Here is a 13,510-nt window from a genome sequence, read left to right as displayed (position 1 = left end):
TATCTCCAGGAAGCACTTCTATTTCTAATCTACGTGAAATACAGATTGCAGATAATATTTCAAGGATCTCCTTGGAAAATTGTTTTCATATTCTCAGATATGATTTCTCCCAACCTGAAGACCTGCATTCTTTCAGTCTGCATCTGTGGAATGGGAGTGAAGGTGGCAGGGGGAGAGGAAAGCTTCCCCAAAGAAAGGGAGCATTGTTTTTCGAAGGAGTGAGGGATATTGGGCAAACAAAAGCGACTCCACTGCAGCACTGAATCTTCAAATTCAAATACCCTTCAGCAAGTCTCAGTTCTCTCCAGCTAGTCTTTCTTGCATTAGTATTACAGCTCTGTGCTGTTTCTTGGTTTTACTCTTTGATTGCTACCTCCTTCTTCCCAAGTTTTTACATGTCTTTTACAACCTGAACTCCTCAGAGAGCCTTAGCCCCTCTCACCAGCACATTTAGTCTCTTGGATTACTTCCTCCACTGTTATTAATAAGGGGCTCTAGTCCCTTCATATAAACAGCAGCGCTTTCTGCTTATTTGTAACTGACATTTCCAGGAGGTAGATGCATTCATTTGGTTTTATTGCTTTTAGTAGGCCCTGATCCCATTTTCGCAGTTTCTGTTACTAACATGGTTGAAAATTAGCCAAAGACCAGAGAAAATAAAGCCGTTGAGGGCTTCCAAGGTCAATAGGCTAGAAAATAAATTATTCCATTATCAAGATGAAAACTGAATCCTTGCATTAACCTTCCTAATTGTTTGCTTACCTTGTTTTTATACTTTCTAAGTGAACAGGAATAGAGCCACTTGCTGCTGTTCTCATTAACACTAATGATCAATAAGTAGAAATTTTTTTTTTGCTGATTCTTATATTGTGTTCAACATTATGTATGCTTAATTTAGAGCTTATTAGGGCATTGCCAGTTTTGCTCATTATCTCCTCTATAAGATGAGCGTGTTTCTTAGGCAAGTAGTTAACATGAAGCAACAATGACTGACTCAGTTTTTGTCATTAAGCAAGGCTTTCAGTTATATTTACTGCTGGGGGAGGGGAGGAGAAGAAGCAAAAAGCATTAGCATTTGATATTGACTTATTTTAGATACTCCCAAGAGAAGGACATACTTATAACATTTTCAGCACTGAATGCTAATGACCAGAGCTGATTTGGGTGTACAGGGGAAGTGTCTGCCTTGCATCCACCCCTAAACTCCTTTGAGATTCTTTCTACCCATTAAAATTGTGCTCTGAGGAGTTCCCGTTGTTGTGGCTCAGTGGTAACAAATCCAACTAGTATCCATGAGGATGCAGGTTTGATCTTTGGCCCTGCTCAGTGGGTTAAGGATCTGGTGTTGCTCTGGCTGTGGCATAGGCCGGCAGCCACAGCTCCAATTTGATATCTAGCCTGGGAGCTTCCATATGCTGTGGGTGCGGCCACAAAAAGACAAAGATAAATAAATAAATAAATGTGCTCTGAAATGAAATCCCAATGCCTCCCACAACATGGATGAATCTTGAAAATACTATGTTAAGTGAAGGAAGCCAGACACAAAGGACCACATATGATATGCTTCCATTCATATAGAATGGCAGGAATAGGTAAATCTAGATACAGCTGATCAGCGGCTGCCAGGGGCTGGGGCAGGGGTGAAGGGTGTTGGGGAGACTGGAGGAGATGGCAAAGGGGTGTGGGGTTTATTTTTTAGAGTGGGGAAAATGTTCTGAAATTGATTGTGGTGATGTTTGCACAACTCTATAAATATACTAAAAGCCTTGAATTCAATTCCTTGTGGTTATAGAACTGAGGTCCCTTTTTTGGTTGGCTATTGCTGGGTTCACACTCACCTCCTAGAGGCTTCTCTCAGGTCCTGTCACATCACACTCTCTACCTCACCAATGAAGACCCCCCCCTCACCAAATCCCTCTTATGCTTCAAATTTCTCTGACTTCTTCTTCTATTAGCTGGAGAAAAAAATCTCTTCTTTTAAAGAGTTCCATATGATTAATGTAGGCCTAGTTTTATAATCTCTATTTTAAGATCAATTGATTTGTAACCTTAACTACATCTGCAAATTCCCTTTGGCCAAGTAGTTTAGCCTAACATAACATCGTGGGAATCACCTTATAATTCTGTCTTTCACTGTACTTTAAAATACATAGGGAGTTCCGCTGTGGTGCAGTGAAAATGAATCTGACTAGTTTCCATGACGATGTGGGTTTGATCCCTGGCCTTGTTCAGTGGGTCGGGGATCCAGCGTTACCATGAGCTGTCGTGTAGGTAGCAGACGTGACTCAGATCTGGCATTGCTGTAGCTGTGGCATAGGCCAGCGGCTATAGGTCTGACTCGACCCCTCGCCTGGGAATTTCCATATGCTGTGGGTGTGGCCCTAAGAAGCAAAAAATAATAATAATTAAAATATATATATATGTATGTACGTACGTAGATGTATACATTCTTCTGGAATGATCTCATCCTCCTACTCAGCTTCATTTACCAACTCTATGCTGATGACTCACAGATCTCTAGATCCAGCCCTAACCTCACTACTGAGCCTTCAGACTTATATCAACAACTCCCACTACCTACTTGGAGGCCCCACAGACAGCTGATTTTGGAGGATGAAAACTGAGTTCATCATTTCACTACCAGTGTGCCTTCTTCCTAGGTTCCATCTCTCAGGGGATCCTCCCTCAGGGACACCCTGACTTTACACTCATTCCCCTGCCCCTACATCAAAGCAATTCTACCTCCAAACTCTCTCCAGTCAACGTCTTTCTTTTTATTCCTTGTTAGGCTACCTTCACCTCTCATGTGAATTCTTCAACAGCTTCTCAATTGGTCTCTTAGCCACCCCTACTGTGGACATAGTGGCTCTGCTTGCTCACTATCCATTCCAACCTCCTTATAGTGTTCATTCCTTCCAGAAAACAAAAAGCTACATTCCATAGCAACGTTTCCGGTTGTGATGAAGATTCCAACAACCAGGTGCACCTATGCAAGATTTGGAAGGGGAAGTGACAGATCATGAAAAGGGGGCCTCGTCTCTGCTATTTTCTGTGGGTAAGCATGTTACGGAGGCATCTGGCTTTCGGTGGCAGTTGTAGCAGGAGTCCAGTGTCTAGTTTCCAGCCACATGAGTGAAAAGAGCGAGGACCCGTGGCCCCCACTTTGTTGCCAGCAGATTCCTGATTTCTCAATCACAGCAAAGGAGGTATAGGCTTGAAGCCAGCAGTTATGGAGACAGCTTCTTAGTATTCCAGCTCACTGATCATGGCAGACACGCTGGCTCCCTGATAGTCAAGTTCTGCGGTGTTATTCTGGAATGTTTTCCTGGAAACTCAGCCTAGATTTTGCTCTTCCAATCATTTTTAGACTGCTTCTGTTTGCATTACTTAGAATGATTAATTTTATCTGCAACTAAACTCAGAGTACAGTATATTCTGCAATTAACTACATTTCAACCAGAGTGATTTCTCTGAAACTTTAAAACTCAAATCTAATAATGGCACTGCCCTTGCTTAAAATCTTTCAATGTCCCTCAGTATCTTATATAAAGCCCAAATGTTTTAATTTTGTTTAAAATGTCCCGTATAATCTGGTCCTGCTATTCTCTGCAGACTCCTCTTTACCCATGTACTCTCTGACCACACAGACCTTCTATTCAGGTCCTTAAGATAGTCGCACACTAACCCCTTCCTTTTCGTACATGCTATTCTCCCTGTGCAGAACACTCTTGCCCTGTCTTCTCTTGGCTAACTCCCCCCAACCCCCCCTCCCCGCCTTTTTTTTTTCAATCTTGGCCTAAAGGCTGTTTCCTCCAGGAAACTTTCTCTGACCCCACCACCTATCACTATCACCAAAACTCCAGGTTGGGCCCTCTCCTACATGCTCTCACAGCACCTTGGCTTTTGCCCTTGCTGCTCTGAAACACTTACCCCACTGTACTGGGACTGCCAGTTATAAACTGTGCCCCCTGCCCTTATACCATATATCTAGGTTGTTCTCTATTTTATCCAAGTACTCAGGGAGTACCTGGCCCAGACTCAGGCAAAGAAACTGAAGTAATAAAGAAACTGAAGCACTTTAAGCAGAGTCTATCTCTATTACATTAATATTTCAGAAAAAATACTCAGTTGGCCATGCACAAAAGGAATCGTAGTAATGGGATCAGATGGCGGGAAGTAGCTGAGACAAAGTTGTTTGCTGGTCTGACCTACAGCAATATTAGTGGGGATGGAAAGGAGGCGATTACTTCCTATGCTATGGTAGGTGGAGAGGACCAGAAAAAAACTGGTAACATTCAAGAAGCAATGATATAGAGGCTTACTAAATTTTCTTTTGGCATCCAATTCAAAGTAATTAACATTTTGAGCATCTACTCTATGCAAAGTATTGTATTAGATTCTATGATATAAAGATGAGTAAAATACTATTTCAGTCCTGGAGATTGCAAGAGTTTCAGTCAGCTAGTGGAGTCAGTATTTGTTTCAGAGAGATAAGAAAAAGAAATGAAGAGTTTATGATTGGGGGGGCGGGGTGTGTGTGTGTGTGTGTGTGTGTGTGTGTGTGTGAGGTTTTCCAGTTTACTTGTTTGTTTGTTTTTGTCTACAGATAATGGACTAGTAGTTTATGTGCAACAGATAGTGGACTGTGGTAAGAAAACACTGCCTAGAGATAATACAGGGCTCTTAGTTCCTCATCTACCACTAACAAGGCAGTATAATCTTGAGCAATTTGCTTACTTCTCTGGGGCTTAATTTCCCTTTGTAAAATGAACTTTTTGAGTGAAAGAGCTTTAAAAATCTATTCTTTTATGTATTTGTTATATTTAAAATGTGTGCATTATTTCTAAAAGTTTTTCAACTCATTCAAATAAAATGGTCATGTATTCTAAATAGTGCTTTAGGAGTTCCTGTCGTGGCGCAGCGGAACCAAATCTAACTAGTATCCATGAGGATGAGGGCCTTTCAGCCACATGATTTTTAAATTTTTGCATTATCTATTGCCTGGTACAAACACTAGGTTTGGCCAGAGGAATGTAAAGTTAAAGAAAAACCTAAAATCAGGTTTCCTGCCCCTTTGACAGATGAGTAGTTTTAACTTCTGGGCTCAGGTTGTATGAGGATTCTCTAAATGTCAATGGAGACACAAGAAGGAGCGTAAAAAGCAGGTTTAGAATGGATACAAAGAGCTAGCCACTTGAAAATGTTCCCCTCTCCCCATTACCATGGCTCCTTCTCTTTGTAATGAAGTGTGTAACAGCTTGCAAGAATGGCCAGTTATGCTAACAGTTATAAGAGATGAACCCAGAAAAAGGAAAAATTGCTAGCTTAATACAAAGTTATTTCTCATTCACTTAAAAGTACAACTGGTAGTAGGAATGATGATGGTGGTAGTGGTCTGTGTGGTTGCTCCATGCAGTTATTCAGGAACCCAGGTTGACAGAGACTCAGCCATCTTAACAGCCTGACTTCCAAGGTCACCCTGGGTATCAACATCGATGGAGCAAGAGCAAGGTGGAAGAGGCTTCCCTGTAGAAGGTTTTCTGGGCCCAGCCTGTTATCACTTCTTCCATCCACATTTCATAGCCTGATCTCAGCCCCATGAGAACACCTAACTGCAGGAACAGGAACCTAGCTGAGGAACAGGGTCTAGCTGTGTGCCAAGGAAGAAAAAGGGCAAATTGTGATTACTACGTAGTGGTTTCTGCCCTATCCAGGGATATTGATTCTGTCTAGCTGGTCCCTCTCAACCCTCTCCTTTCCACTCCATGTCTGTAAATGCCAACAAAGTGTTTCAGAGGTGATTCCTACTTGGCATGAGGAGTTGGAAAATATTTTTAGAGTAGTGATATTCATCAAGTAAGCATCTGATTTTTAATGGTGCAACCTTCGAGTTTCTCTAAGTGCTCTAATTTCTAGCTTAGACTCTTAGAGCACATTAGCTTGTAAGGGCACACCATGATCGTAGGCACTGTGGGTTGTGCATATAGATTTAGTTTCAGGATCATATAACTAGGAATATTAGTCTTCCAACGTTATCAGACCTAATGAGGTCAACAATAAAAAATATTCAGACCTCAAATTTCCTTTAGATCATTTGTCTGGGAAAATTATCACAATCCTGGCTTTTATCATGTTAGATATCATAACTTTTTTTTGGTATAGAGCAGTGGTTTTCAAAGTGTGGCTCCAAGACTAGCAGCATCAGCCACACCTGAGAACTTGTTAGAAATGCAAGTCTCACATAAAACTCCTAGAAGAGAAGATAGGTAAAATACCCTATAAAGTAAATCGCAGCAACATTTTCTTAGGTCCAACTCCCAGGCAAAAGAAATAAAAGCAAAAATAAACAAATAAGACCTAATCAAACTTATAAGCTTTTGCAAAGCCAAGGAAACCATAGACAAAACAAAAAGACAAGTTACAGACAGGGAAAAATATTTGCAAATGATGTGACCAACAAGAGCTTGATTTCCAAAATATACAAGCAGCTCATACAGCTCAAATCAAAAAAACAAACAGCCCAATCAAAAAATGGGCATAGGCGTTCCCATTGTGGCTCAGTGGATGACGAACCTGACTAGTAACCATGAGGTTGCAGGTTCGGTCCCTGCCCTTGCTCAGTGGGTTAACGATCCAACATTGCCGTGAGCTGTGGTATAGGTTGCAGACTCGGCTCGGATCCTGCGTTGCTCTGGCTGTGGCGTAGGCCAGTGGCTACAGCTCCGATTAGACCCCTAGCCTGGGAACCTCCACATGCCGTGGGTGCAGCCCTAGAAAAGGCAAAAAAATAAAAAAATTAAAAATTAAAAAAAATAAAAGTGGGCATAAAACCTACACAGACATTTCTCCAAAGACACACAGACAGCCAAGAGGCACATAAAAAGATGCTCAACATCACTAATTATTAGAGAAATGGAAGTCAAAACTACAATGAGATATCACATAACACTGAAGACTGACCATCATCAAAAAGTCTACAAATAATAAATCCTAGAGGGTGTGAGGAAAAGGGAACCCTCTTACACTGTTGGTGAGAATGTAAACTACTGTGTAGCCACTATGGAAAACAGTATGAAGGTTCCTTCAAAAACTAAAAATAGAACTACCATATGATCTAAAAATCCCACTTCTGGGCATATATCCAGAAAAGACAAAAAACCTAATCCAAAAAGACAAATGCACCCCAATGTTCACAGCAGCACTATTTACAATAGTTAAGACATAGAGGAGTTCCCGTCGTGGCGCAGTGGTTAACGAATCCGACTAGGAACCATGAGGTTGCGGGTTCAGTCCCTGCCCTTGCTCAGTGGGTTAAGGATCCGGCGTTGCCGTGAGCTGTGGTGTAGGTTGCAGACGCGGCTCGGATCCCACGTTGCTGTGGCTCTGGTGTAGGCCGGTGGCTACAGCTCCGATTCGACCCCTAGCCTGGGAACCTCCATATGCCGCGGGAGCGGCCCAAGAAATAGCAACAACAACAACAACAAAAAAGACAAAAAGACAAAAAAAAAAAGACATAGAAGCAACCTAAATGTCCATCAACAGATGAAATAAAGAGATATGGTCCGTATATGCAATGGAATATTACTCAGTCATAAAAGGGAACGAAATAATGCAATCTGTAGCAACATGGATGGACCCAGAGATAGACTGTCATACTAAGTGAAACAATTCAGACAAAGAGAAATATATGATATCACTTACATGTGAAATCTTAAAAAATGATACAAATGAATTTATTTACAAAACAAAAATAGACTCACAGGCACAGAAAACTTATGGTTACCAAAGGGGAAAAGGAGGCAAGGGGAGGGATAAATTAGGAATCTGGGACTAACAGATAACACTACTCTATGTTAAGAGATAAACAAGAAGGACCTACTGTATAGCACAGGGAATTATATTCAATACCTTGTAATAACCTATAATGTAAAAGAGTGTGAAAAAGAATATCTATAGATATAGATAACTAAATCACTTTGCTAGACACCAGAAACTAACAAAACATTGTTAATCAACTATACTTCAACTATTAAAAAAAAAAAAAAAGAAATGCACTTCTCAGCCTCACCTCCTCAGATTGCTGAATCAGAAACTCTGGGGATGGGGCCCAGCCATCTTGTGTTCTCACGAGTTTTCTAAAGAAAACTAGAAGCACTGGTCTAGTTGAGTTAGATCACTGTTGAAACATTTCATCTTAAGGACAACGTTAAAAGAAAATTATTTGAAATTGTTTTGTTGAAAGCATATCGAATCTCTCTCTTATACTGCTCTGAATTAAGAGTGTTGTAGAAAACTCACAGAATGAAAAGATTGTTAAGACCTCTGGGAGGTTACTAGGGCAAATAGTTTCCAAAGACGTCAGTTACAGAATCAAAGGTTCTATGGAGCGTCTCAAGGGGTTTCCTGAAAGAAAATATATTAATATGTTTGACTGGTGGCAGCTCTTCTGACTACTTAGGGTGGCCAAAAGACACGGAATTCTGTGTCAGGAGAAATTGTATTGGGGCTTTAGGACAGAGTTAACATTTTACTTGTCTTTGTATCTCCACTGCCTTCCACAGTGCCCAGCACAGAGCAGACACATAATAAACATTTATGTTAATGAATGAATGAATGAATGGAACAGTCATCTCCTGCATCCCAGTTCTAAATAACTTCCACTAATATTCTGGGATCACTTTGAAAAAAAAATCCCATTTGGATAGTTCATTCTAGTTACTTTAAAAAATACTGACTTCCTCATGTATGTGGCCAGTCTTTTCAGCAGTTAAGGATTTTACTTATCAAATATTAAGAATGATTCCAACTCCCCCAATAGAAAAGAAACCCCTCTGAAGATAAGTGCTTATTCTAGTTCTTGAAATGTCTATGGATTATCTCCGTTGCTGAGTGGCAACGTTTTCAGTGACTAACTCAGGGTTTCTCCACTTCAGCACTATTGACATCTTGGGTTGGCTAATTCTTTGTGATGGAAGCTGTGCGATACATTGCAACAGCATCACCAACTCAACCCCCACCCCACTGTGATTACCCAAATGTCTCCAGACACTGCCAAGTGTCCCCAGGTGGGGGATAAAATTGCTCGGGTTGAGAATCACTGCTCTAACCTAAAATTAAATGGAGAAGAGTAGTTTTCCTGCATTGTATTCAAAACTATGGAAACAGGCTTCAAGAAAGAGCATATGTCTTTTGCTCATTGTTCAGGACTTTGGCAGTGACAGCTCTATCTATAAGAAATGATTTGGTTCTCAAATCCTCATTATTTTAGGCCGGTCTTTCTTGAAACAACTTTATCTTTGGAAATGCAAATTCGCAAACTCTAAGCATCTTTTTTTTACACTTACTGTGATCTTCTATACTGATTCAGCACTGAATTTCATCATAAGACATTTTTATTTAATAAATTTTAAATAATGTATAGACTGGCTGAAGGAACACTGTACAAATCCATAATACAGTGTTAGCACTAACAGAAGGGTTTTTATCTATTTCATTACAGTATTTTAAAAAATTATCTAAGGAAAACCTACACTAAAACAAAATTTAATAATAACCTTTATTACTTTCTACCTCAATATTGGTCCCTGGAATGAAAGTCATCATTGCTTCTGGAATTTACTCCCTGGTATTGAAAGAATATGCTAATAACTCTATTTATGATTTATGTTAGATCTTATCTATTTTCTTACTGCTACTGCATGAGGATTTAATATTATTTCACATCCCCTTACTTCTGTCCTCCATATTCTCAATATAAACCTACTACAAATTTTACTTCAATCTTCAATGTTTAATGATGTACCCTGACATCCTTGTTGATATCCTCATGCTAATGTCCCTTCCCTCATTGTCCATTTGGGTCTATACTTTAAATATTCCTCTTTTTTTTCCCTCTATTTAATGGCATTTTGAGAGGGAGAGGAGATAAAAGCATATGGCCATCACACATTTCAAAGGAACCTAAAACTTATAAGTTTTGAAAACTTATAAAAGACTACATATAAAGTCTCAAAATTTTATTGTTAGAAGACGGAATGTCTATTTTATCCTCACCCCTTGCATTTAGCACAAATAAAAGCTAGGCACCTTTTTTAAAAAAAAGAAACTGATTTTAAGTAGACTTACTGTGATCATTTTGCAGTATATATAATTATTGAATCATGTTTTACACTTGAAACTAATATAATGTTATATGCCAATTAATCTCAATAAGAACATAAATAAAATAAAAAGCAGGTTACCAGAAATACCTCAGCTCTTCTTCCCCTTCTGTACACGTGGGACACGGTCATCATTCTTATTTTAGGATACATATGTTCTTCTCTCTCCTGACCTTGTCGAATTTTCCTTTTTCTACCAGGGCCACTCAAACCTGGGAAACATCAGGCAGCCTTGCACCATGAAACTACATGTTCTTATTCCATGAGAAACAGTCTTGTAATAAATGTCTCCTGTATCAAAAAAAAAGGATAAAATCTGATTTTTAGTTTTTCATAAAAAATAATTTCTGTACCATCAATCAATAACAACCAAGAAATCAGGACCACCCAGATAATAAAAGCAGTAGATTAAAAAAAGATACCCTATTAACATGACAGATGAAGAAGATACTAGGTGAGAAGAACTGGCTATATGAAAAAGAAATCGTGGAAATTGTGGGAATCAAAGTCAAGCAGTTAACTACCAACAAAGACAATAACAATGCTTCTTTTGTCTTTCACGGTGAATGCACAATTAGCACTCAATACTAAGACTGGGGAATAAACCATCTATAATCTACTGAAAAAGACCATCTGCTTCTATAAATTTTGTTCTTATACACTTGCCAAAAGAAGAGAACATATTAACAAAATAATGGGCCCTGCACGGTTAATTGCTAGGTTGTTTGCAGTTGTGCTGTTGCTATTAGAATTTAATAAGCCATTCCTTCTGCTAAATTAATAAGCAGCCAAGATTATGTAATAACTGCTTTCAGCTGCTAATTATTTTTCCCATAATTCCTTTCCCTCCCCCCCTTTTCCTGGCTAGGAACACCAGAGACTGCCAATATGTCATCAGCAAGTCTCCTGTCTTCATCCTCGTTTTCAGAACCATAGACCAATATTAGGAGCATAACCAATGAGCTTAAACTTGGAGGTAGTTATCCAGTTATCTCAGGAACCTTTGAGGATATATGAGTTTTGTCCAGAAAAAAAAAGGGAAAAGTAGCATTTGGATTCAAAGGTCAAGTTTTCATTGCATAGCAATAGATCTATCCTTGACTGGCTAATGGCATCTGTTTTGTGTAGTAAGGGTGAAAAGAGATGTGCCTCTGAGCCATGATTGGTCAAGGTGCTGAGAGAAATTTGGGCGGTGGGGCCTAAAGATCTCCAGAAAGCCAGTTCTGTGTTTTGTGTTGACCACTTATTTAACACTACAGTATACATTAAGCATAAGCACATTTAGTAATTTTCCAAGTAGCATAGTAGTGCTTAAAAGGGGAGGTATTGCACATTTTTATTTTGCTAAAGAAGGGCATTAAAAAATGCCCTCAAATCTCTATTATATACTACCTCAGTTTTATAGACATTTTCACACGCACAAAAAGAGCACTACCCCTAATGAAAGATTCTTTTAAACTGATTAAATTTAGCTTCATGAAAACTTAGCATCTCTTTTTCCCTTTGGACTGTTAAAAAATTCTGGTGACTATGTTTGGGTACCTCTGCAAAAAGGGCACAGCTTAACAAAAGCAATTTTCTAGCTTCCTTTGTAAGAACCTAAGTGACTGGGATAATGAATAGCATTCGACATGAGAAACCCGTGTCTGTTCAAGCAAGGTCACTTAATCCCATGGGGCTCCCCTTTCCTCATCTGTAAAAGATGAGTCGGACTAGATGATTCATCCATTCTTTCATTCAAAAAACTATGGACATTCATTATGTGCCAGATACAATGCTCAGCACTATGGCTCTTAACAAATCTATCATTTTACAGTCCTCACCAGTCAACTCGTGTTTATTACTGGGGTTATACACCAGGCAGTGAACTAGGTTGAGATGCAAAATGAATAAAAGTCAAAATGTGCTAAATAGAAAGTTAATAGGCACAGGGGAATGCAAAATGAATAAAACTCAAGATGTGCTAAATAGGTTAATAGGCATATGGGCGAAAGAGGGTTCATTCTTACAGGGTTTGAGAGTGAAGCTTCATAGATGTGACATTTGAGAGCAAGGGCATGCCAGGCAGAGCAAGTCGTCGGCAATGCTAAACTGGAACCCAGGCGGCTGTGAGGGAGGAGGGGGGTGACTCCGTGTGAAGGAAGCGGAATCTTGAAGATGAGGTGCTGTCTGGGCTTTTCTGCGGAGAACGTACAGTAACTCCTCAGGTCCGCAGCACTGAGGATGGGCGAGGTAAGCCCAGGGAAGAGACACTCGCACAGCTTGGGGCGAAAGGTGTCTAGGGCTGTAGCAGTGTGATGGGGAGGAGGGGCCAGATTCCGGACAGTTTTGAGGCAAAGTAATTGCAAAAAGCCCTCTGAACGCGTACCCGAGCTCCACCGAAGAGCCGACTTGTTTTCCCCAGAGTTGCAGCAGTCCCTCTCTCCCCTCACCAACATCACCGAGCAGCACACCTCCCCATCCCACCCTCTCAGAGCAAGGAGTTGTGGTAGCTCGAACACGCCTCTCGGCGGTCCAGACCTTCCCCGCCCCGCAGAGCAGGGTCGACAAAGGGCACCGCGAAATCCTATCTTCTCACCACTAAACTGCCGGGACTGCAGCGCGCGCGCGTCCCTGAGGCACATTCAGGAGTGCGCATGCGCGCCCGCCCTGCCCATAGCCGTTTCCGGGTCACGTGGCCTGGCTTCCGGTCCGGACCCCCACCCCCCCACCCCTCTTGGTAGAGACCCGGCCAATCGGCTTCCTGGGACTGCGCGGTCACCTGAGCTGCCTCCAGTGCCGTTGGCGACAGCCGAGCAGCTTCCAGCGCGCCGCCCAGCCCGCCCCTCCGCTCGCCGCAGCCCCGGCTCCTCCCTCGTCCGGCCCCCGGGGCGGGGTTTGTCGGCTCGCCCTCCCCTCGCCACTTAAGCCTTCCCTCTGCGAACCGGGTCCCCTCCCCACAGCAACACGGCTTCTCTTCCTCAGCTCAGCGACAGGGGCTTCCCCTCAGCCGCCGCCGCCGCCGCCGCCGACGCCGCCGGCCGAGCCCCGCCGCGCCCGCGGCCCGCGGCCGCCGTAAGTCCCGGGAGACGAGCGGGAGTGCCGGGGACAGGGGGCGAGGAGGGAGGGTCGGGCGAGACCCCCGCCGTCCCGCGAGCGCCCCGACCACCCCTGCCCGCGCCCACCCGCCTGGCCCGCTCTGGGGCACCGCGCCCCGCAACTCACTTCTTTTGGCGTCCGCGCCCCTCTCCGCTCGGCGCCGCGCTCCGGGATGCGGGGGCCAGCCTCGGACGCTGCGGCGTCCCCGCAGCACCTGTGGTTCGGGAATCACCTCAAGTTTTGCCGGGCATTTGCGGGAGAGGTCGGCTGCC

General features: G+C 42.2%; 1 protein-coding gene across 6 annotated transcripts in view; it reads left to right on the top strand.

Annotated features, from left to right (window-relative positions):
• Positions 1 to 13,074: 13,074 nt before the first annotated feature.
• The window catches only part of AP1S2 (adaptor related protein complex 1 subunit sigma 2), a 30,326-nt gene continuing 29,890 nt past the window's right edge, over positions 13,075 to 13,510 (top strand). For 5 of the 6 annotated variants that reach the window (XR_007132815.1, XR_007132816.1, XM_047764680.1 and 2 more), the window contains exon 1: positions 13,075 to 13,214. The gene's annotated coding sequence lies outside the window, so the exon portion shown is untranslated. The remainder of the gene's footprint in view (positions 13,215 to 13,510) is intronic. The other variant, XM_047764682.1, reaches the window with a different exon arrangement.

The sequence above is a fragment of the Phacochoerus africanus genome, chromosome X (assembly GCF_016906955.1).
Source record: "Phacochoerus africanus isolate WHEZ1 chromosome X, ROS_Pafr_v1, whole genome shotgun sequence".
NCBI classification, from domain to species: domain Eukaryota; kingdom Metazoa; phylum Chordata; class Mammalia; order Artiodactyla; family Suidae; genus Phacochoerus; species Phacochoerus africanus.
Note: the sequence above shows the minus strand (reverse complement) of the source record. Positions and strands in the feature narration are given on the sequence as shown.